Source organism: Podarcis melisellensis (assembly GCF_964234715.1).
Source record: "Podarcis melisellensis genome assembly, chromosome: 1".
NCBI lineage: Eukaryota > Metazoa > Chordata > Lepidosauria > Squamata > Lacertidae > Podarcis > Podarcis melisellensis.
Window position 1 is genome coordinate 51,523,094 of NC_138528.1, and position 26,579 is coordinate 51,549,672.

Consider the following 26,579-nt stretch of genomic DNA (forward strand, 5'->3'; position numbering starts at 1 on the left):
ACCAATGCTTATGCCACAATAAGTAGAATCTAAGTTGCCACAAAACTCTTTTGTTCTTTTTGCTGCAGCAGATTAAATATTTCCCAGAGGTGGAACTGTGTTACTCAGACTTGTGAGGACCACTGAGATTCACTAAACCAGGAAGTTGCCTAAGGCATCCAAACTGTTTGCTGACAGAGCTATGACAGGTGGATGTTTTCCAGTTTGCCTAAAGCATCAGGCCCCCAAGAGCTGGTGGTGCTTTCTGGCTCTCAATAAGCTGCCGCAGGAGGGTCTCAGATCCACCTGGCTTTACACATGGAACAGTTCTGCAAAGAAAGATTGCAGCCAAACCTTACGCTGCTATGAAATAAAAGGTAAAAATGGTCTACTGTATTTCTCCCTCGTTAAACAACTATGGTAGTTTGCGAAGGTTCAGTAAGCAACAGCGATACAAAGCTCCTATAGATTTACCAAAGCAGACATAGGAAGTCTTCATGACAAGATGCAAAAATAATGTATACATGTTTCAAGGGGTATTTGTGCAAACCGACAATGTGCAAGGGCTGTGTACTCCTTTCTCTCTCCTTTACCCACACCCAGGCCTCTCTTAACTTTTCAAATCAGTTATTAAATCTCTGAGTTATTTGCTATAAAGCTAAGTCATCAATATGCTTTACATAGATTGATTCGAGCTAATTAGGGAGAGCGTAAATGGTAAAATTGGTATTCATAGTTCAGGTCCAGCTAGTCTAGTTGCTGGACCTGAACTATGGTAATGTTTCTCACCACATGACCAGGCTCATGTGATCTCTACACCACCACTCCTTTGCCTAGGCAAAGCAAAACAGCTCTTTGCTTTAGTCCCCCCCCAAAAAAAACCCCCCTGAGGATCTATTATGTTTTCTGTACCTGTAGTTGCTGGACACTAATGAAAGTTGTGTTTTTCAGTAGAAATTAACTGAAGACTACGGCTTGATGTAACAATGGTCATTTGAATTAGACTGATTTTACACCAATTGAAGTTGGATCAAAGCATGCTTTCTTGTCCTTCCCAAAGTCAGGCAGTTAATTAGGTCTTCAGGGAGACAGATGGAGGCAATTCACACATATTTTATTTGCAGAAGCAAACATAATCCCCAAATGTAATTAATTTCAACCCCCTTGCACCCTACCCTATTCCCAAGATTCTAACTAGGCCTCTGTGGTTGTGCTTATTACATGTCATGAATGCAATACTCCAAATATTTTCTCCACTGCAGTTTAAACTTTTTGGAGAAATTGGATATTGATGGGCCAGATACTGCTTTGAGCTCACACTGCACTAGGTGTAGGAGAAAGGGTCCCAGAAAGCAGTTTTGATCTCTGCGTCTACACTACCCAGAGCTGCTACTGAATTTAAAGACCAATTTAGATATTGTTCACCCCAACTTCATACAAGAATGTTATGACGTATATTCTGCAGAAATATACAGCAGGGGGAAATGAAGAGGCTCCCTCTTTCAACACAGGAGAGTGACATTCCTATGAAGACAAATGCAGCACAAGGTACGATGGCAAACATTTTCCTTCTTTATCATTATATCCGTTAGGTTAAAGTGGGCCATAGGAGACATAACATGATAAAAAAAAAAGTCTGATCATTTGATTCAGCAGGAAATTGTATTTCATCTACTTCACAGAAATGGTCTATGGTGCAGCATTAGGAAGGTATTGCTTCACGATTAAAGTCAAGTTTGTAAAAGCCAGACAGATGTGTGTTAGAATCATGAGACCTTCACCATTTCTCAGGCTGCTAATTCTGATGGCCCTTTGAGACTAGCATTCTTGTTTGAACCAAATTAACAAATTCCACATGGGGGACGGGGGACGGGACTTTCTAACCCACCACTGGATAACATGTTGATGACAGCAAAATGCTTGGAAAGCAACACATCTGTACACTGTTTTCCTCATAATGCTCCTGTAGGAATTATGGCTTTTGTGGGGATACTTGCTTAACGGGAAACAGTTCACTTACTGTTAGGGGAGGAAATAAGAAAATACTCTTTGACAAATTCAAAACTCTCACCTATTCAGCTCTTGGAATGTTTCTTTTGACCTTTAATGTTTTATACGTCCCATGTATATTTTATTGGCCAAGCTTGTCCTATAAGAAAGAAATAATTAATGCACAAGTCAATAAAACACAATCACATTAAATAAACCATTTATTAAAACACACCACCCTGATGAATACACTTAGTCTAATTGCATGCTTAATTTGGTGTACATTAGCACTAATGAAAAGCTTTTAGCACCCACTGAAGCATCCTATTCCTCATAACCCGGCTCATCAACCTTTGGGTTGGTTCACGTTCCTTCTGACATACATCCCAAGCCACATTTTGACATTTCGCAAGAACCTACCCATTTACTCGGAAATTGAAAGAGACATAAATAGCTTTACAAATACAAGTTGTAGTCTACCAGGAATTTGTGTTATGCACACACTATTAAAATGCTTGAGAACTTCATGTATCCGAAATGGGCTGTGCCAAAAAACTGTAAAACATGCTAAATATTAGAAACTCTACATAAGTAGCAAGCACTATAAAACAAGCGCAATTCACCAGAAAGGAATGGAAGCTATACAAGAATAGAGAAGCATATAATCATGCATGTTTTATAATAATTACATTTTCACCTTCGTTTGTCTCATCTAACCGACTATACTTACTGTAGTTTTCAACTAAATTTGCAAAACGTAAATTACTTAGGCATTGCTTGGAGTGGTTCCATTAATGACATAATCATAAAACTAATCATATACCAATTATTATTAATTTACCTTTTTACTATGTGATTGTTCTAAATCTGCACTGCTTGACTGCAAACAATCTATTAAGACAATTTATGATCCTATCTCATTATGTCTGAAAACATCCATGTTTTTCTGTCCTCGATGCTTTATAAGCTTAAAACTATCTGGAAACCATGATTGGGTCCTATATCAGCATCTGAAAGGTTGATCTGTGGGATGGGGTGCAGGGAGGTTTCAACACCTTTTCCTCCTTCTACATGCCCCCAGCAAATGAAGAAGTGTGATTGTGATCTCGGTATATGCCCACCAACATTATTTGTGTGGATACAACCTGGCCACCTTCCTCATTGCCAGAACCACCTACATCTGTTTTCCTACAATTTCAAATGGACACAGTATGGTGTACAGTGGTACCTCTGGATGCGAACAGGATCCGTTCCAGAGCCCTGTTCGCATCCTGAGTGGAGTGTAACCCACGACTGCACGTCTGCGGGTCGCTATTCGCCACTACTGCGCATGCGCGTGATGTCATTTTGAGCGTCTGCGCACGTGGCGAAACCCGGAAGTAACGCGCTCCATTACTTCCAGGTCGCTGCGGAGCATAGCCTGAAAACACTCAACCTGGAGCACATTTATCCCGAGGTATGACTGTACTGTATTGCAGAATGAATCTTCAAAGAGCTTTCCTTTATGGAAGTTTCTCAAGAATCACTTTTCAGAGGCAAAAAAATACAACAGTTGTAGAAAAAGTAGTAGTCAAGTCTCCATGGATTCCAGAATAAAATATTCTGCATACACAGACCCAGCATGAAGAAAAGTGGCAACAAAACAGCCAACGTGAAGTATATTGTAAAATGCTTCTCTAAAAAGACACTAACTTTAACAACAACCCTAGAAGGAGAATATTTCCTATTCAAGGGGTAAATGCAGACTGCGCAAGCTATTTATGATATAGCATTGAAGGAAGTCATGCAGATAAAATAGAAAAACAAACCTGTCCTGACTCTGGTCTTCTACAACTCCCATCAGTTGCAGTAGGGCCAGTGGCGTAGCGTGGGTTGTCAGCACCCGGGGCAAGGCAAGTAATTTGCGCCCCCTAACCTGTGGATTTTAGCACTCGAGTCTCTTCCGCGCCCCCCCAGATGTTGCTCCCGGTGCGGCCGGCCCCCCCTGCACCCCCACGCTACGCCACTGAGTAGGGCTTGTTGAGGATTGCTAGGGCTTGTTAATGGCTTCAAGTTACAAGAAAGGAGATTCCAACTGAACAACAGGAAGAGCTTTCTGATGGTAAGAACTGTTCAACATTGGAACACTCCCACAAGAGGCCGTCTGTCATGGATGCTTTAGTTGAGATTACTGCAGGGGGTTGGACTAGATGACCCTTGGGATCCCTTACAATTCTATGATTCTAAGGAAATATTCTCAGTAAAGAAATGACCCACCTCACTAATCTCCTTTTGTTTACATACCAGTAACTCAAGACTTTAAGTTTCATTGTTTAATTGGCTGAATCAAGTTTCATTTACTTCATCACAAGCCCAGAAAAAGGTGCTGTTTAAAAAATAGGTTAATTTTTTCCAACAGAGATGTAACTGCTTCACATAAACCTACTATTAGGGGTATAAAGAGACTGATAGGATTCTTGTTCCTGCTGTGTGTGAGAGAGAAAGTGCCTATAATTATGCCGCTACCAGTACTCAGAGGTGCATGTGGGAGTGAAAAAAATGTTTTCTCTTAGCTCACAATATTTTGAAGGATTTACCGCACTTCTGAGAGGAAGAAACTTCAGTGCTGCACTAAGCAGCAGGTGCTGTGTCAGCTGAGGAGATAGCAGGAATCATCTGATGATGGTGCACAAGATCAATTACTCTCTCTCTGAGGATCAAGCTGAGGAGAAACTTTTGCCAAAAGGATTGGCTTCTTTTTAAATGAAGAACTATGATTTAGTCATTAAGGGGAACAAGAAAACGAACCAAACTACTTTTCCTAATTGTCAACTCTGTTGCTTTCCTTAATTACAATCTCAAGTGGAAACACAAGATGTTGCAGGAGGTGCCAAGGTGATCAGGCCTCCCCCACAACTACTAACCCCAGTGACATTCCCTCTCTTGGCTCTGAACCAGCATTTGACCTCCTCTTACTCATTCAGACTCTCTCTCAAGCTGTCTTTAAACCTAAATCCCCCAAACTACTTTTGTAATTACAGAAACAGCTATTTGGTAACAACAACAACAACAACAACAACAACAACAAATATTTGACCTGCAATCCAAACACCAGATGCTGACTGGTGAGGCTTTGTAGAGCAGCAAAGTCACCTCCCTATTCGCAGCCCTGGAGCTGGCAAAGCGACACAGCCTGCTCTGTGTGTTATTCCATTGGTGGTGGTTGGCAGAAGGCTGACTTGGCCAGTGGATACCTGCGCAATCCAACCTCACGCCTCCCAGTCTGGTGCAGGGGAGGGGTGTTGGTTTGCTGGGTTCACTGGGTTGCAAAACCTATTTATCATGAATGCCTTTGGAAGGGTCCAAAGACAATCTTCAGCCTCCCTTGTTCACTCTTTTAAAAATGTTGTCAGTATGTCTGACAATATAGCTACCTGCAATTTGGATCACAGCCAACTGATACCAACCAATTTAAATTGCATTTTTTTTAAAAAAAGTGTGCATTTGAATTAACAAACACAAGTGTGAAGGAACTGCGGCTTTTGCCTGTTTCTGTGTGACGACTCTTTGGCTCTAGGTATTGGCCTTGTCTTTGAAAATGTGTCTTTCTGATGTAAAGTCTTATCAAAAGTCTTGTCCTTGCTAAGCAAGGACGTAGGCAAAGTTTCATTTAATCTCTTTCAGGGGTGAAGTTGCTAAACAGGGTGAATCAAAGATCAGGGTGATGGTTCTTTTTTACATTCCAAACAGCTGCCTCCAGTTCCTAGCTTGTTTCCAGTGCCTGCACTGATGGTTTTCTGCTCCAACACAAATTATCTTTTAAAAATAATTTAAAATCTTAGCCTCTAGAGCAGTGTTGTGCATACAGCTCTCCACTTCCTTGCCATCAAGTAGGCCAGGTTGTGACTGTCTTTCAGAAAAAGAATCTCCCCACCCCAATGTAATTTAGAAGGCAGATTTGTTTTGGAGGAGGAGAGGAAGAGCTGGGGTGATTTTGGAAATTACCGGTATACTTTGTGGGCAAGGACAGTTTCCCCTGCAACGTACTATGTCCCTGAATGGTTCTAGGTGTTTTCAAAGGTTTTCCAATCCATCCGAAGCTTCTTTCAGTGGAATGGACAGGGGAGTTATTTTTTGGCAATTCTCCCTGCTCCAGGCATTGCTTCCTATGCTGTTCTGAAGGGTAAAATAAGAAGATTAGGCCAATGGTCTCTGTAGTCCACCATCCAATTCTCACAGTAGCCAAACATATGTCTGCGGGAAGCCTGCAAGGAGAACATGAACGCAACGGCCTTCTGCCCATGTGCAATTCCCAGCAACTGGTATTAAGAAGCGAACTGAGCCAATTGATACAACCCAGAGCTCTGAGGAGGTTGCCAGTTCTACATGTTATGTAGCTTTTTAATTGTAGTTTTTGTACACATATAAAGTAATTGAGCAGGACTTTTGTAGTGACTACACTACAAACTGGGGACGAGGGTGGCGCTGTGGGTAAAACCTCAGCGCCTAGGGCTTGCCGAACGTATGGTCGGTGGTTCGAATCCCCACGGCGGGGTGAGCTCCCGTCTTTCGGTCCCAGCTCCTGCCCACCTAGCAGTTCGAAAGCACCCCTAAGTGCAAGTAAATAAATAGGTATCGCTTTATAGCGGGAAGGTAAACGGAGTTTCCGTGTGCTGCGCTAGTGCTGGCTCGCGAGAGCAGCTTCATCATGCTGGCCATGTGACCCAGAAGTGTCTCCGGACAGCGCTGGCCCCCGGCCTCTTCAGTGAGATGGGCGCACAACCCTAGAGTCGGACACAACTGGCCCGTACGGGCAGGGGTACCTTTACCTTTACTTTTTACACTACAAACTTGCTGTGACAAGACTATATTACTGTGTGTAAATTCAATTAGATTCCAAAGTGAACTGTGTAACTGCAGTTGGTCCCCAAAGAACACTGGAGAAGGGACTGCATAAGGTCAGGGATCTATATACTAAATTACAGTCAATCCAACTTCTCTTTAGTTGCATTAAAATGCTAATGCTCCTGCAACAGAGGGCCCATTTGCCAGGAACAACTTATTTGGCTTGTAATGTAGAAGCCAAGGGAACTTATTGCATTGCCTGATTGCGTTTAACTGCTCAGCATAGCTTTCTTTGCAAGGTCCCTAGGAGCACATTGAAACCTTAAAATACTAACCCCACCAGCTCCTTGTTAATATTAAACAACCCATCAGCTTTGCACATGGTTCTAAGCAAAATTAGCTTTCTCAGTTCTTCCCGCCTGGATGTGCCCAGCATATTTTAACTTCAGAAGGTTCTTGTTTTGCTTCTTTCATTAGAAAAGGCAGAGTCCCAAAGGGAAGATTGCAGCACTCAAGGGCTTTTGGGTGGCTTTTTACACCCCTCCCCCAGCCCTCACACTGCCTTCCCAAAGCTGGGTAAGTAAGGCATTGGGCTTTGGGAAGGAGGCGTGAGGGCTCTGAGAAGGTCCTAGAGTCCTCTCACCTCTTTCCCAAAGCCTAGTTAGCGGGTTTCATGTCAAAGTACTCTTGCAGCACACTTGGTATGAAAAGTCCAACTAAGTCCTACTCAGACACATTGAAACTATGTTGGGCATGTTAATTGATTTCAACAGGTCACCTCTGAGTAGGACTAATGTTGGATGCAACTTCTGATGTCTGCTCAAAGCAGGCAACAGTCTTCCCCAACTTTCAACTGGTCAGTTACTGCAGTAACCTTGGATTCCACAAAGCACTTGTTTCAATATTTTAATGAGCTATCTGATATGTTACAGAACATACGGATTCTGAAGGAGAGAAGAAATTGTTTTAAAGTGAAAAAAACAAGCTATAGAGCCACAAATTTATCTGCCTGAAATGCCCATTATTGATTTGTTTGTTTAATTTATGAATCGCTTTCTATGAAACCTCTCAAAGTGATTTCACTAGACAATAACAAACCATATGCAAAAGAGTTCCATATATAAAAAGGTTATATATAAAAACAATTGCATCTATGCAAACAATTCTGATTAAATTATAATGGGTTACCCATTACAACGCACCCTTAAAAAACAACTAAGTCTTCCATTCAGCTTTCATGCTCTTATTCAGAACATTAACATCACGTTATCGCTTATAAAACATGGAACACAAAAAGGCATTAGCTGTTCCTCATATGGTTTATGAGATGGAATACCAGAGTCTGGAGACAAACATTGGGACAGCAATGGCCTTCATGTCCCAGTCCCACTTCTAGACTTCACAGAACATCTAGAGGCCCCCTACTGGAAACAAGTCATTGGGCTTGGAATGCTGGACTGATGTGGCAGGGTCTTCTTATGTTTATATAAACTGATATAGCATTAGAGTCCAACATCTCTGTCATTTTATTAAAAAAACCCAAAAACCTCTGGGGAAATGGGGGACACTATTATCCTCCCCACAACCAGAAAAAATACAAGGCATCACTGTGTCTCTACAGTTAGCATGAGACTATTAGCGTTTATACAACTAGAACAAATCAATACAAAGTTATCCTCATATGTTTAGCTGCCTTGGCAACAACATCAGCACTCCACAGGGAAATTTTGTACGCTAACTAGTAACTGATGAGTTCTGCTCTTAATATGCTGAACATTCCTTGGAGTCATTTGTGAGGCTGTGAGTTGGAATTGCAAAAAGCAGTTTTTGCAACCCAGAAGAATTGCCAAACAAAATGTGGGAAAGCCAAAGACTCTCAAAAGTTTTTTTTCCCCTTCCGTCTTTGGAATGTGCTCCGAGTGTCCCTCTCCAATAGCAAGATGTTAATTTCTTTATGTATAGAATTATTATTAATAGCAGCTCAGTTTTCCAAACTCAAATTAATTCCAAAGATGAAAAGTGATACTCTTGCCAAGCTAACCAAACATTCTTGGCTTTGATTTTGTTGTCACTCAGAGGCCAGGGATCTGTTATGTATCTATATGGAAGACACTTTATGCTGACTAGAAATATCACATTACCATACAACTTCAAACAGTTCCTAATGTATTCCTGGAAATGCCAGAATGCTATTTCATTAATGAGAATCAGGGCCTGAATCCTAATTCTGAATTTTTGGAGGCCTGAAGTCAAAACTGATAATTAAAGATTACTCTAAAAACCCATGTATTGCTTATTGTTAAGTACTTCATAACAGCATTCCCCGGTTCATTTATTGATGTCAGGATTTTTTAAAGTTACCCTTTCCAACGAAGTTTTTCCATTAACATCAACATAGCTGCAGAAGACTGGGGTGGGGTGGGGATTTCTTGGACCCAGCCAATTCGTATGACTATAATAATAATAAATATAATGGAAGAGGAAATGCAAGATTCTAACTGCACAAAGACTTTTTGGAGTGGAGTAGGACACAACCTGGGCCACCAACAAAAGCACTGAATGCATTGCATATAAAAATTAATAAATGTTTTCTGAAATTGGCATCACTATGGTGGATGCCAAGTAAATTAGTAATGACGGGACACTTAAAAATTAAGCGGATTTATATGCATTTGCAATTATTATCCAAAAAGCAGTAGAGATTGCCAAGAAAGATGGAGACAGTACTTTAGTATTGGGTTTGTTAATGGGTGAGCTAATACACTTTTAAGTCTTTAAAACAAAACAAAAATAATATTCTCCGTGCATCAAGTATTTATAAAAGGATTCTCTGTCTTTTCATTCTAGGCAGCTAATGAAGAAGGGGACTAGAATGGCCAGGACTGTGTGTTAAGGCCTGGAGCTTATCCCAAATAATTTCAGTAGCTATAACACGTCATCTTAACATCATAATTTTCTATTATTTATTAAATTTATATACCACCCTTCATTCAAAGATCACATGGCAGTTTCAACATAAAAATACAAAATGCATAACATAACAGCAAGAAAACAGTAACACCCCCAACACATTTAAAATGCCATAGATCATTTAACAGCCAATGACCTAGGCTGAAGTTTTTATTGATAGTTCCAAGCATTGCTGTTTCTTTTGTCCCTTTCCTAATAAACTCCCTTTTCTTGGTTAAGACCTGAAGTTTTTCCTCTGCCTTTCCTTCCTTCAAAGGTTATTGTGGCACTCAAATACTGAGACCATGGATGAGGAACCTGTGACTCTCCAGATGTTGTTAGACTCCAATTCCCATCAACCCCAGCCAGCATGGAAAATGGTTAGGGGTTATAGGAGCTGCAGTGCAGCAACAACTGGAGGACCACAGCTTCTGCTGATCTAGACCACTGGTTCTAAGTGATACACACTAGCTCCTGTTAATTTGGCTGAGGTACTAGTTTTCTAAGCCAGCTCTTCTGGACTGATAGTAGTCCACCCTCCAGTGAGAATACAGCTGGGGACAGCAGAGGGAAGTGGCTCCCATAATACCAGAATAATTTCTCAAACATCAGTTGTTCCTAAAGGAGCAGCAACTGGGATGTGGAATCGGGTTCGGACACAAATGTACCTGAGTACCTGAGTAGGCATGTTAACACCCTCTCAGAGGCAAGGTTAACTGAAATGCAACACATCAACTATGAGGAGGATATAACAAGCTTGGCACAGACAGAATTTCAGTTGTAATAAATATTATTAGCTGTAATATTGCAAATTTACTGCAATGGTTATTTAGAAACAGTCCCACCACTAACTGCACAGTAATAAACAGCATAACAGTATAACAACTATGTATTTATTTTAGCATCTAATGGATGCTAAAATCAACGTCCAGCATATATACATATTGCAGCTTATAGACGGAAGGTAAGAAAGTTATCATCAAAGGAATAAAACGGGGTGGCTCATTAAGCTGATTTTGCAACTGCCTTGACTGCATTTATGAAGTGGAGTGTGCAATCTAAAATTAGATGAGAGAGTATATAGCACTGGGGAAAGAAGGAATAGATACAGTTTGTGCTTCAAGGCTGATATCCTGCACTTAATTACACAGACATAAGTCCCAAGGAACTGAAGAGAACTTAATGCATACATGTCTACGGAGCTTACGTTTGGAAATGATTCAAAGTACACACTCAAATAAATTACTCATTGCCAAATGCTTGAGAAAGGATTCATAACAAGATGATTTTTTATTTTTACTATGAATATAAAAAGGGTGATAGATTTACAAATAACCCTTTGAATCATGAGGGACAGGTCACAAACAATACAGAAAGTGATCAATAGTATCTGAACAAAATGGGAGACACAATTATGGATGTTTACATCCAAGCATGGAAGAATCAATGTCAATGTAAACAGGCCTCTTAACCTTCTCCACAATGAAAAGGAGGTGACTGAGGTCTTAAAAAGTCAACTGAAATTGATTCTAGTCAGCTGGTATGAATTAGAAGGGTATAGCTTCCAGCAGCAGCAGGATTTACTGCAGATATTCCCAGCTCTAGCCAATGTGGGAAATACCCTGATAACCATGACTGAAGTTCAGAGCTATTTTAGAAATTTTCAGTAAAAAAGAAAATGGAATTTAATAGACATGTCCCGTTTATCTAGATGTCATCACTGTGTAGGAGTTCTCCCATTACCCCAACTTGATTTCTGAAAGGAATTTTTTTTTCAGCTACCTATGTAGATAACAGAAGGCGGGGAGCAAACTCAGCATATATGCCCTTTGTGCATCTCCACCTCCATCATTCAGCCCGGACACTGAGGTCCTCCTCAGAGGGTCTTCTGGCGGCATAGCTGTCAATGTTTCCTTTTTTAAAAGGGCAATTCCCTTATTCCGAATAGGATTTCTTGCAAGAAAAGGGAAAAGTTGACAGCTATGTCTGGCGGTTCCCTCACTGTGAGAAGTGAGGTTACAGGGAACCAGGCAGAAGGCCTTCTTGGTAGTGGCATCCACCCTGTGGAACGCCCTCCCATCAGATGTCAAGGAAATAAACAACTATCTGACTTTTAGAAGACATCTGAAGGCAGCCCTGTTTAGGAAAAATTTTAATGTTTCATGTTTTAATGTGTTTTTAAAATTCTGTTGGGAGCTGCCCAGAGTGGCTGGGGAAACCCAGCCAGATGGGCGGGGTATAAATAATAAATTATTATTATTATTATTATTATTACTCTTAATCAAACTAATTTGATGCTTTTAGAACATGCCATTTTCTGCATGCACACACCCTGCTTTTCCTAATTTTGAATCTCAGTTCTTTACATTTTCCATGTGGTTTTGTTCCAGGTACTTCCACATCAACTGCAGCAGTAAAATAAGTATGGATGTTCTTTAAAAGTTTTTTTTTTAATGGTCCTGAAATTAAAAGAGAGAGAGCTTATTTTGGAACGTATCCTAGTTTCTTCTGTTATTTTCACAGACACCTAATGATCAGTCTAACAGCGTCTCTCACTGAAGTTGTAATAAGCTTACAAATGAAGTTGTTCAGTGCATATTAAAAGGCAAGGGATGTTCCTATTGATTATAGTATTTGCGGGAAAATCTGTGATCATTGTTTTGTTGCTTGCACAATGGCAATTCGGATGTGCTGCTGGGAGCTCATTCAGCTGACAGGGGCTGTGGGTTTTGGAGGCATCTTAGAATACCATGGTAACAAATTCGTCTCCACTTTTTGGAGCACAAAATCAACGGGGATTCTTGTTACCATCAAGCCCAGTTGAGCATAGTTCTGTGCTTCTAGGAATTAGGCAATGAAAGAGGTCTAATTAAGTTGTTCCCACAAGAGCCTTGACCACATTTATGAAGTGGAATGACAAAGCTCTAGACTAGACCTCCATAAATCCAGTGGTGAATGTCAAAATGAACATAGGGCTCCCTTTGTTATTATCCCTCTGCAAAGCTTAGTCCTCAGGGCTCAAAGAGCCATCTGCTCTATTTGGTCTTCGTAATGTATTTTCAGCAACAGAGTGGCACTACTTAAAGAGAACAAACTCAGACATATTTTCTAGGATTCTGTTTCATACTTTCAAGATTTCTGGAGGCCTTGTAAGGAGATCACTGCTATAACCCAACTTGCTAGGTGTATATCTTTTTTTAAATGAGTGGTGATAGTTTCAGCTCTCATGAAGAGGATTCTCAGCCCATTTATTAGAACAGTATTTTTCTTTTCCACAAAATCCCCCCCCCCAAAAAAAAATCCATCATGGAACTCCAAAGAAATAGCCAAAACCCTGAAACAGTCACCATAAGATATAAAAGCCATTAAAAATAACAAAAGTAAGGAAATTATTTAGCACTCAGGGACAGCTTATCTACATTTTCTGACTCTCCAAGGCAGATCTGAGGTTCTGGGAGCAGTACAGTTAACTCTGAAATCAGCTCTGTTTCACGTCACACAAAGCCCAAATTGCTCTTTAAAAAATCCACATCAGTTTTCAGTTCAGGCTTTGTCTGAAGCAGATGCCCACTTCTTACGTATTGGAGCCAAATAAATGAGTAAATAAGAATAGTTCTCATTGGTTTTCACTAAATGTAACAATTAAGATCTGAATTAGAAGGGAAATCTGCATTGCTGATTAACTTCTGAAGACAGTCCTGCTTTCATAATCTGAAATATATAAATATATATTGAGAGAGGGAGAAGGAGAGGGGGAGAGAGAGAAAATTCTTATTCATAAGAAAAAAATAGAAAAAAATGCTTTTTTTGGTTAGGCTAAGTGGCAGGTCCATAGTTCTTGAAGAGAACAACTGCAAACTCCATTTTTTTAAAAGAACGCCGCCGCCACAATCTTTTAAAAATGTCAATATATATTTAACCCTGAGTACTTTTAGAGCCCTTGTGCGTCTACTGACTTCTTAGAAATTTTAATATTGCTTGCTGATGGAAGAGTGCTGGCATTGGTCTGGGTTTCTTTTCATTTCTGAATGTGTTTTATGGATTTTCATAAAGTCATACAAAATGGACAACAAAGACATGTAAATGAACACATAACCCTCTCTCCTGGCATTAGTTTCCCTCTGCTCCACACTGTCACATGACTGCCATGTAACTTATGTGATGAAATACAATAGGTCAGTGTCATCTTGCATCCATGAGACAATACTCCCTCTAGAATCATTGGCAGAAGCCAGCTTCCTTTAGACCTAAATTTTGTTGATGGAGCAGTTCACTCTTGAAAAATCTCTGGCAAGACTGGAGGACAATTAGTGTCGGCGAAATGAAAACATTCTTTGCTCAGCAACAATTAAAGTTCACTTGGCTGCTTGCATGTGCCTTTTGGCTTGGGACAAAAGTCTATCCTGATAGGATATTTCTTTATTTGGGCTTAAAAATGTACTCTTTAATTTGCCAATATGGTTAACTGTTTGAAGGCACCTTAACTCTTCTTTACTCAGAGGGGCTCAGTCAGCCCTGCAAAACGAAGAAAGAACAATCTGTTTCCCTGCCATCATCTTGTTTGATTCCGTTCCTGTAAGGATAGTGATCCAATCCTTACAAGTCTTCCCATAGAGACAAGTTCCTTTAGAATAGCTCTGGTGCGGGTCTGTGTCTGTGTACACATCACCATTTACTCTGGCTCCACTGCAGCTGTTTAAAGTTGAGTGCACAGGACATTCACCAGAATCCATATGTATCCTGTATCCTGTGTGATGTGTTCCTCCTCTAACTGGCTTCCATCTGATGTGAAAACGTAAGCTGCAGTTATGCATACAGTTCAGACAGCCGTTGCACCTGCGCAGATAACAGCTTCCATGAATAGGCAAGAAGATCTTTTTGCATGTACAGGGAAACAAAGCAGGTACTGCACATCAGGCAAATACACCAAAGCCCCCTCTCTAGTGTGTACAGCAAGTGAAAGTGAAAGTGGGGGGGGGACAACCTCACTTTGCGTGCCGAGACCCCGCAACCCCCCCCCTCGTGGGAAATAACTCACACAAGGACACAGATATTAGGTTTATGTTATTGGGCAAATTTTGGCCACAACTTTATTGAAATCACAGAATGTGAGCAGTATTGGCTTAGGCATTGATTGGAGCTGACTATATCTGACTCCTGTCCATTGTGCAGGAAGTCCAGTAAGGGTAAGCCACCGGTTGGGGGAGTCCTGTCGATGCGAACCAACTCGAGCTCCCCCTTGTGTTCCCGTCGGGGTCGTGTCAAGGCCTTAGCCCCCAGCGGGGCATCAGACTAGATAAATACCCCTGGATTCCTTTAACGGAATACCCTTAAGCATGGAGGGGAAGGTGATGGCCACACCTCCCCTCCTCCACAAGGTCAAACAATGCCAAACCGCAGCCCTAACAAAGTTGTGACGATTCTACGAGGTAGGCGAAAACCAAGTGGCCAGTGCCAATTTGCCAAGTGGAAAAATACCTAACAGGCCCCTCGGACGACCAAGGTGACCAACCTTGTCCTCTGGCTCGCTCCTCAGTTTAAAAGGCCCTGGCCATGCCCCCCCCCCAGCCAGCGGATTGGCTGGCCGGGCTCTGACATAGCCGGGATCCCCCAGGCAACGAGGGACAAAGTCCCCCACCCCTGGTGGGAGTGGGTGGCCACGCGGTCCACCGCAACTCCTCCCCACTGGGAAGTGGAGCGGATTTGTTCTAAGCCACTAATGTGCACATGGCCTATCACAGCAGTGTCAGAACAATCATTGCATTTAGTTGAGAAAGTTATCTGTTATGTACTATTTATCTCTTGACAGAATCTTGTTTGAACTTGCGACATATAAGCATGCAATGTTGTTTGTAAAAACAGATTTCTCTTCTCTTCTCACTGAAGCCCCTGAACCTCCCAAAAAAACCTCTTTCAGGCTTTACCCCTCTTTAGTGGGGGCTACAGTGGGGAGGGACTGTCTGAAGTTGGGCAGAGGAATCTTTCTCCACTTGGAGCTCAGCTGGTACAAGATCTCTCTGCCGAGAGAGATCTTGGTTCATCTCCCCTCTCCCACTGCAACTCTATATGACAAAGCCTGACTGTTCAGAGAGGATTACCCTCTGGGAAAATTGGAGGAATATTGGAGCTGTACAGGGAAAGGGGGGGGGGAGAAATAACTATTCTCCAGTTCTGAAGCTTTTGGAATGACCATCAGACCAGTTGTCATTTGTTTAATCTAGTATCATTTATTGACTCTACACCTGTTTATGTCAAGGAAGAATTTCTTCTTCAATCACAACAAAGATATTGTTGCATTTCCCCTTCAAAAGGAAAATGACTGACAAGGAAGAAGAAGAGGAGTTTAGTGTAATTTTGTGGGCAACTCTGTTCAAGTAGGAAACAACTTTACCAGGGCGCCCCTTTTTTACATGCAACCGCATTGCTTTTGGAACTAAGCAGCGGCTGTGAACTTATCAAAAAACAAAACAAAAGCCTCCACTGTTTTTCATTCATTGTAACTAACCTCTGCACCTATCATCTTCAAATGCAGCAGGTTACTTGGAGACAATCTCTATGATAGATATTATTTTCATACAAATTCTCCTCAAAATACAGTGTGAGTGGGAATAAGCAAATGCAATTTCCCATCCTCAAAAACTTTATAAAGAGTTATTTGCACACACACTGGTCTGAAATTTGCAAGGCTTCATTCCAAGTATGCATTAAAATTTCATCAAATTCTATCAAAGTGGTTTTATATATTTTTAAAATAATTGCACAGCTCTTTCATTGATTCCCCCATGTAAATCAATCCAAAGATATACAACGCCTCAGATTTTCTGAAGCAAGCTTCTGGTTTGGATTTTTTAAAAAAATGTCATGTCCAAAGTGCTTTGAGTCAAATTGGCCCACTACACAAACATACACATATGTATGTGTGTCCTATATGTGTCATGTCATATAGCAACATCTTTATTACACATTTTGACGTCACCACAGCCTTAGAAACAGTGGTAACAAAAGGAGTTGCTACTATAAATGGCAAAACATAAGAAATCACAGGAATGAAAGGCTGTGCACTATGGATTTTTCACAACCATAGATTACTATAATTTTTCAAAATTCCTAATGTACACAATTTATAACCAATCACCCATTTTAGCTGAGCTGTATTGTAAAACTGGGGCACATGTCACCTGCAGGCTGCACTTTGACCATTTCTGCTTCTAAGTGCTTTTACTCACTGCAGCTGAACATGTGTAGGTGACAAAGTCAATTTTCCCTCTGTCAGTTTGATGAGCCCCAAGTGCACTGAAGAATGAAGAGATGCAATGTTTCTAAGGGGAGCATTGCAGCTGGCAAAAGTGGAGCGTGCTCTTCACTGATGCTTCGCTTAGTTACAAAAGCTTGGTCATGAGGGTGTTTTTTTCCCTATTTCTCCATCAACTCCAAGTTTGGGATCTCAAATGATAAAAACTCTCTTGACTTACTTGCTGATTCAGGCCATCCCTTTTGCTTCCTACTTTTAGCAGTGCAGTCATTAATTCTACGTTGCAACACTATATTCTGTGCACTGCATCAATTCATGTAGCCTCTTTGGGGAATTCAAACAGCAACATGAAAAGACCCCTTCATGTTTTGTTCTGGGAGGAAACCATAATCTCTGCTTTAAAGCCCATATCACAATTTATAAGGTACGGTTGAGCCCACAAAGCTATGTTTCTTTAAAAATCTGATTACTTTGTTATTGATTGTTTACTGACATTTTAAAAACACAGAGGCTGCAAATATTAATATGGCAGAGGTACCATATTAAGTTGGTAGACATGCTTTAGATCCCCCTGAAATAAATGGGGCTCAAGTAAGTCTGGATCCAACCCTTTCAGTGCTATAGTTTTATGGACATTAATTGTATCAACTAATACCTCAGTGAAGCCCATACCAACTCAACCACCATCATATTTAAAATACGGTTCGCTACTGAACTTACCATCTGTTTGTTGGCTCCATGTCCAATTTAAAAATGCTTGGCAATTGGGGTCTTAAATTGCCCAGAGGTCCACCCTGGTTCAAGGGACGTGGGTGGTGCTGTGGGTTAAACCACAGAACCTAGGACTTGCTGATCAGAAGGTCGGCGGTTTGAATCCCTGTGACAGGGTGAGCTCCCGTTGCTCAGCCCCTGCTCCTGCCATCCTAGCAGTTCGAAAGCACATCAAAGTGCAAGTAGATAAATAGGTACTGCTCCGGCAGAAAGGTAAACAGCGTTTCCGTGCACTGCTCTGGTTCGCCGGAAGCAGCTTAGTCATGCTGGCCACATGACCCGGAAGCTGTACGCCGGCTCCCTCGGCCTATAGAGCGAGATGAGCACCGCAACACCAGAGTTGGCCACAACTGGACCTCAGGGGTCCCTTTACCTTTACCTGTACCACCCTGGTTCAGACACTGTTCTCAACAATGTTGAGAGTAGTTGGAGCAGGTAGTTCTACTACTGTTAGTAGTAGTTGGAGCAGGGCTAAATGTCTCTCCAAGGTCCAATCCAACACACTTTCCCTCATCAGGTGAGTAATGTTTGGAAAGAGCTATAAAGGACATTACTGTGCTTTTAAAACGGTCGGTTGTATCCACTGCTAGTCCTACTCAGACTAGATCCATTAAAATTAATAGATGTGGCTAATGTAGGTCCATTGGTTTCCATGGGTCTACACTAAGTAGAAGTTAGACAGCAATGAAACAATCTTCTTGTCACTCACAGAGAAGGAAGATATGTAAGATCTTCACTTGTAAAGCACTTTTTAAAATTAAAAGTTAAACTCTTCAAAACGCTTTGCATGTTTTATATGTACTTTAACCCGGAGGAATTCTCATAGCTTGAAGAATGAAAATACTTAGGTTTATTAAACCAGACTGGCATAATTCTGAAGATTGATCACTTTGGAACCTAAGACAGTTTCCTGTTTGAAATATTTTAAAGCCGAGCTGTGACGTTTCTCCCCCAGAGTAAGGACATTTGCCTGGGGCAAGGAAGGCTTAACCTCAGAGGAGCTGACAATATCTGACCAAGAGGGCATTTCACATGCCCAATACCATAACAAGAATACATTTAAAACTTACAGCTTACAATTTCTTTCTGAGTTGGAAACCAGAAGTGCTAGATTGAGAGATGCTTCTCATGAACTTTTTTAAAAAAATGTGTCAAAGCCACATAACAGTTTTCATGTGCGTGGATATGTATTTTAATAGATCCAAATAGCATTGGGACTGTGGTTGAGCACAGCCTGGGTAATATTCTGATCATTCATTAACTTGCTTCTATGGGTATTTCCACACTTTTGGCTACAAACCCAATGGCACTCCCATGTTACTTCTCTTTGCTGAATCAAACAAGTAATCTATAGATGGTCATCCCTCATCCTTTAATTCTCATGCATAGATATCCTGGGACAAAATTACCAGATGCAAATGGCAGAAATGAATTTTTAGCATTTGCCAATTCTGATTTCTTTAAATCCATTTCAATTTTTCATTATAATTATAATCTATGCCTTTGGTCTTTTTATGCACCACTCAGCAATGGTTGCATTGGCCATGTGCTACTACAGTTCTGCTCCAAAACATTACTGGGGCTCTTTTGGTTTCCTTTTATATGTGGGATGCTGGTGTCCCCAATGATGTATTAAAATAAGTGGCAAAGATGGCAGAAAACTGAGGGTTTTTAAATAAAACTGAGCCCTATGAAGGACTCGAAAGGCTTTTGGGGGCTGCTCAGTAGTTTAAGAGGGAACTTTCCACCTCCCAGTTGAATGACAGTAAACATAACTTGCCAGTGTAATGCAAGCTGGTGGTGCTCTTGCACTAACTCAGAGATCTAGACAGCACATATTACAGCCTGATATTACTTGGTTTGTGCCTCCTTTCAGAAACACAGCTTTCTCCCAATATGAAAGCTTAAGTGCATTAAATAAATTAAATAAATCAGGTTAGTTCTTTCCCTCAATTAGTTCATACACAATGGAAAGACACACAAACATAACATTGGAACACACATCATTTTGCCTCTCAGATCAAGAGCAAAGACAAAAGAATTGCTCTCATTCTGCAGGGACAACACACCAGCTACCTCAGTTCTGCACAAGCTAACACAACAGATTTAGATAAACACTGCTTTTCTTTTCATTTCATTTCAGTTAATCAAGTGTTTTTTAAAATTTCAAAAGGGTTTCAAGAAGAGCAAATTAATCATGTTACAAACACAAAAAACACTTTGCTCTTTCAGTGAAAGGATTGGAACAATAACATTTTCAGCATAGAGAACGTGTAAGAAAGTTGAACCCACAGCTCACAAGGTACACCAGCTCTTTTCATGAATTAAACTGACAACTGAAGTAGGCCTTGCACTGTGTATAAAGTCAAACAAAACAAGCAAGAAAATTACCGAATCACTGGATTTTTAAACATAGGCACTATCAGACTAACCAACTGGTGCCAGTGGTCTACAGGGAAAATCAGCAGGTGGTCAGTGCCCAAGTCATTAATTCAGCAGTCTTGAACTGCAAATAGATTATGAGAAGGACTAATGCATTTGAAACACTGGTCTATAGTTATTTCTGTATCTATGAGTACCAGCTAAAATATTTATCTAGTTCAGTTTTCAATTAGCCTGGAAATACACATAGCAATATAGGTAGCAGGAAAGGGAAAAGCAAAAACCCTACCTAATCTTGCAGTACCATGTCTTGCAGATGTCAAGGAAATAAATAAATATTTGACGTTTAGAAGACATCTAAAGACAGGGAAATATAGGGACATATAGGGAAGTTTTTAATGTTTGCTGTTTTACTGTGTTTGTTTTGATTTGTTGCAAGCCGCCCAGAGTAGCTGGGGCAACCCAATCAGTTGGGTGGTGTCTAAATGATTTATTATTATTATTATTATTATTATTATTATTATTATTATTATTATTATTATTATTTAGAAGAATTTGTTCCTGCATAATGCAGGGCAAAATTGCAATGACAAATGACAATAGTGTTAAGTTGCATATGCACATGCATTCTTCAAAAACTTGTGCAGGAATTGTTATGCGTCTGAAATAAACTGACTCACAAAGTGTTGTTCATAGTAAGAATATTACTATAAAATTATGTGCTAATAGTAGCTAGATTAAACCGACACCATGTACATTTTGCAGGCACTGTGGATTTTAATTGGGGTCCTTCTCAATCTTCGGGGCAAAATGGATGCTCTCAGTGTGTACATATGAGTCTGACAGTATTAATAAAAGGTCAATAAAGGGTGCATTGCTTCATCGAGTGTTCCAATAAAACACTGGGGGGAAATTAAGCAGCAGCAAACGTGTAGCTAATGATTTCTTAACTGGTTCTGATTCAAGAGTACAGCATGTAATCTAACAAGCAGTAAAGACGACAAAATGACATTAATAAGGGCAACTGAAATCACATATAAAACGTTGTTTGCTCTTTGTTTCCCAAAATAACACCACTTTATGCATGTGCAACAGAACAAACTGGAGCCAAGAGTGCATGTGCAGTGGGTGATTATGTGATTACAGGGTGTCAGAGGTGATTAAGAGAAGCCACTGGCTCTTTGAACTCGAAAGTGAAAACTTGGCTGTCTCTTGTACCATTAGCATCCATTGCATCTCTCCCATTTACTCTAATTAGGGTTAAGAGGAGTTACATGCACAGCTGTCTATAATTAATGTCAATGGCCACTATGTGTGGATACTGATGGACGAATAGATGATATGTTTGCATCCTCAAGGTTAAATAGTCAGTACTTTATAAGTCTATGTGACCTATTTCATCCCACCTGCATTGAAATCAATCTCTTACTGAGAGGCGCTCAGCTTTCCCAAGTTGAGGCCTACAATCTGAAATGTACTCAGAACGTACTTCAAAATTAATACAACTTATCTCCAAATTTTTTATTTAGGGATCGGAATGCCAGCATCACACCAATATATATCCTGCATCATACCTTATTGATCTCTGCATCAACCCATATTGACATAGCTCTTAATCCATGTACATGTATGGAAATACAGAATGGCATAAAAATAAACAGCACTTTCTCCAGCACATATGAAAAGTAAGTTATTTTTCAATTAACAAACAGGGAAATAAACAAGATTACGGCAACAACTTCTATTAGCTTTATTAATGCCATTATACAACCTCCCCAGTTGATAGGCTGTTGTGTTCCCAAATCAGATTTTATTAACAAACCATTAAATCTTTGAATTTAGAGCAGCAAAATTATCTGGTTTTATCTGAACAGCAGTAATAATGTACCTTTTATTAGGCTTCTGGCTCCAGCCTTGAGTTCCACAGCAGTAGTTCATTTAAGAGCATTAACAGACAGCTTCTAGCCAGGGGTCACTTATTAGCACAAAGTCTGCTTCTCGGTTTCACTCCCCCCTCCCCCCTCCATCTCTGTGCTTTCTTATTCCATCACAAACAGAGAATTTCCATGAAGCTCTTGCAATTCTGGAGCTGAGCAGGCTTGCAAACTGGTGTAAGTTGAGAAAGTAATTCCAACGCCTCAGGGAAGAGGACAAAAGCACTGTTGTTCTCTGAATGAGATATAGGTATTATTTTGAGGAAATCTTATGATGTTGAAAACTCTTTGCCAAATATGACACAGAGCTCTTGAATATAATTCTAGTAATATTTTTGAGGGCTGGAGTTTATTAGGAAAACTGGACCCTAAATCATTCTGGGCTCAAGGGGGTAAAATAAACTGGTTATCTAGTGGTGTGGCTCTCCTTGGGACTACCAAAGTGATTTTCATCACTTGATAGCTATCATTACATGCAACTGCATCAATCTGTTACAGAAAAGCCCATGTGGCTGTTTCAGTTATGCAGTACCTTCTTCTGCAGAACACATTTCAATGCTGATATTTAAATCTTTCCAATAAAAGGACTCCGCCAACATAGTGGATCTGTCCTCACCTCAATTTTGAGTTATGCAGTACAACACCTATGTCCAGTTATTGTAAGGGCCAGGGACAACACACATATATTCTTCATGGAGGAAAAATGTTAATCCTCTGTAATAAAGCAGAGCACTTTGGAGTGGACCAATCAGGACTAGAGTTATGCTTATGGTTTCCCCACTCGTCAAATTCCTCACTCCAGGTCCCATCTTAACCTCACAACCCACACCCCAAGATTCTGCATGCATGTTTGCAATGGCAGAGCACACTGAAATTTTCAAGTGTAGATATACTTATTTCAATTTTGTCTACTCACACACATATTTTTCAAATATTTCCAAACCTAAGAAAATAAAATTATCAGAAGAGCCCTGCTATAGCAGACCAAAGGACCATCTAATCCAGAATTCTGTTCTCACGACGACCAACCAAGATGCATATGGGAAGCTCAAAGTTACTAGATATTTTTGAGTATGACCTGAAAAGAACACTATGTTTTCATAACACTGAGTTATCTAGCAGAATTTTTAAGACAAGGGTGGCTAATTTGTGGCCCTGCAGATGAACTGTCTGCATCACAGGACCACTGATACATGTGCACTGGGGCAGACATCCCATGACATATGAAGAAGCAAAGATTAGCCACCCCTGTTACCTTAGCAAACATGACATTTCCAATCCAAGATTCCTATTTAGCAGTGCTTTGGGAAGTCAGTAAGATATGAAAACCATGAGCTGAAAAAATTAAAGACATCCACAACACAGCCATTTCATTGCTTGGTCAGCCAGTGAACTGTTGTGTTAATTAAGGGGGGGGGAACACTTTTTTACACCTCCTTACCTCCCCTCCCCCCAAAAGGCCATTGTAGATAATTTACTGAAGTTTTGAAATGATAGGTTGCGTTCAAGCATAGTTATTCAGACACAACACTGCTAAATGCAAATAAAAGCAAAATTATCATGCTTTCACTGTATTTTTCTTAGCACCAAGCAGAAATTTTCTTTTAAATGAAATTAACAGTGCTCATCTTGCATTAGCTCAACACACAAAGAGATATGCGTCAGTACAGATTCACTATGACCCTTTCCCCTCACCTAACAATAGTCAGTCAGAAAACTGCTTCTGCTTATGAAGGACCATAACATCATTTAGTTACAGTCAATCAAGCAGAACATAAGAATTTCCTTTTACTGACCAGAGGCTAATGCTTAAGTTATGCCTCAAACCATATATTTTCATGGGTCACGTATACTAGTTTCCAGTTCATGGTGAGCTTGTTGGGTTTAAAAAACGTAAGTTGGACATAAAAGAAAGTTATATGGCCTTCTCTTTTTTGTGTTTTAGCAAAAAAAAATAAATAAATTGTATATATGCCGAGTAGTTTCCAAGGATAACTCACAAGGTTTTGTTTGGTTCAGTATCGCCTGGATCTCGGAAAAAGAAATCTAAAGCTCTTTTCTGCACTATGCTGGAGAGAGGTGTTCCTGTCAGTAGGGTTTAGAACACCCCCCACCCGCAGCTAGCTAGCTAGTCAAGGTGACAGCCCACTGCAATTCTTTCCTGTGTAATCCTTACACAAAAAGGGGAGTCCACCACTAGGGGAATCCTTTCCAATCTGTCAAAAATGCCAGAGTCAATACAGATCAGAGTCTGTGCTCAGGAGTCTCTTATTGCAGCTAGAGCCTAGGATGAGGACCCAGACAGCAGGCATATAGGGAAGCTGTCAGACACGGGTGGAAGGAGATGGAGGCTACAGGAGGAAGAGGCATGCTGACAGACAAATCTTAGAACAAGCCTAGGGAGCCACACTTGCAATAGCAGAGTGCAGGCAATAGGGCAGAAGCCATTGTGGAATTCTGTTTAATGTGGACAGTGTTTAGCTGCTGTCCAACCTTTTGCCTGAGACATTAGAAAAAGTGCTGCCTATGAAATTTAGTTCACAGCAGCACCATATGAACTGTTTAAATAGTTGGACAACATACATGTACATTGCTTATTGGTCAACTTGTATGACAGCAGCAGGGGACTGCCTCTGGCCTGCACCCCTCCAGGTCCTGCCCTCTTTCCCTTGCTAGTAATGGTTTGCCTCCAATCAGCTGAACAGTGCATTCGTGTGTGAAAGAGAGCAAGAGAGAGAGAGATTCCACATATGGGGACTTAACCCTCCCCCCCCTTACTATGACCCTGTTCCACACCCAGCTGATTGACCAGAAACATCTCAGCAATGGGGAATAGTTATGTATTATAACTATTGTAAATAAGCATTTTGGTGGTGCCTGAAAGTTATGGTGCATCTTAATTAAGATTTTGGTTATTTTTAATGTAATATTTAAGATAATGTAGTATGTTGCCCAGTGTCCCCTCCTTTCTGATTATCTCCTATGGGTCTTGAGGAGGAATGGGACATTTTAACTTTGCACTACCCATATTTAATAGCAAGGAAAGGGAAGAGGATAACTTTCCAAAAAATAATTCAGCCCTGCTTTCCAGGCAAACACTTGTGCTACAGCAGCTGTCACAAAAGAATCAGCGTGCCAGATTCCAAATACTGGCACTCTCCTTTTCCAACCTGCCTAAATCCGATATTTCACTTTATCGTATGTTAGATAAAGCTCTTTTTAAGAAAGAAAGATCTCTGTGGGAGAGATGCTTTACTAAAACATTGTAGCAGAATATTCTCTCTTTGAAAGCATATTGGCACATACAACCTCATTAAAGTCGAGGCAGGCGGATTGCTGGCACAAATGTGATATAAAACTACAACCTGTGTGCACTAAGTGTTTTATTGACATGTGAAGAAATACTCTCTGCCCTAACAAACTTGTTATAAAAGCACATTGGTGACTTTGCTTTTGATACTATGGTTTATTCCACAGCACATTCTCACCAACAATTAGGCAAGATCAAGGCTTCAGGGAGTGATCAGTCAAGTGGAGGACAGTTAACTTTATCACAGCCATTACCCTTCACAGAATGGATGCTATTGGAAGCCCTTTTTGTCAGTCAAGAGGACAGACTGCCCAAAAGTAAGGCTGCCCCACCCTGGAAACACTGAAGAAGGCATATCTAGCCACTATGGCAGGTGCTTTTATTCCACCCAGGTTGGACTATTGCAGTGTGATATATAAATGGGGCTGTGGCTGTCTTTTGATACTGTTTATAAACTACAGCTGGTTCAGAGAATTGCTGTCAGACTGCTAATGGGGAGCTGTTACTTAGATCACACAACTGTGTTGCTATTTGATCTGCAATGTCTTCTGGTGGGTTGGTAATCTTTAAAGCCACGTCCAAAATGCTTTCTGGTCTCCTAAGATATCTGGCAAGATTCTGCCTTGCATTATGCCATCGTCTTAAGTGGCATCATTGACCCAGCAAGGATGGTCAATGGCCAGGGATGATGGGAACCACATCACCACATCTGGAAGGCATATTGGCCACCCTTGATGAAGTGATAAAGCAATCCTCACAGTGCCCACTTGAAGAGTGTAAAGCATGGGTAGGCAAACTAAGGCCTGGGGGCCAGTTCTGGCCCAATTGCCTTCTAAATCCGACCCCCGGATGATCCGGGAATCAGTGTTTTTACATGAGTAGAATGTGTCCTTTTATTTAAAATGCATCTCTGAGTTATTTGTGGGGCATAGGAATTCATTCATAATTTTTTTTCAAAATATAGTCCGGCCCCCCACAAGATCTGAAGGACAGTGGACCAGCCCCCGCTGAAAAGGTTTGCTGACCCCTGGTTCTAATGACTAAAGGAAATTCACCAAGTTACAAATCAGAGTAAGAGTGGGTGTGATACACACAGTGTGCTTTTTTTTGAGGAGGGGTACACCTTGTTCCCTAAACTGGGAAAGTGCTTCCTGGGCTTGTGGGATGAGGCACGAGGCTCTGTAAGATC

General features: G+C 40.8%; 1 protein-coding gene across 5 annotated transcripts in view; it reads right to left on the minus strand.

The window, feature by feature from the left end:
• The window catches only part of TSPAN18 (tetraspanin 18), a 146,946-nt gene that overhangs the window by 24,785 nt on the left and 95,582 nt on the right, over positions 1-26,579 (minus strand). For 3 of the 5 annotated variants that reach the window (XM_081892112.1, XM_081892111.1, XM_081892113.1), the window contains one exon: positions 2,051-2,128. The exons of the other annotated variants lie outside the window; for them this stretch is intronic. The gene's annotated coding sequence lies outside the window, so the exon portion shown is untranslated. The remainder of the gene's footprint in view (positions 1-2,050; positions 2,129-26,579) is intronic. 5 annotated transcript variants of the gene reach the window in all.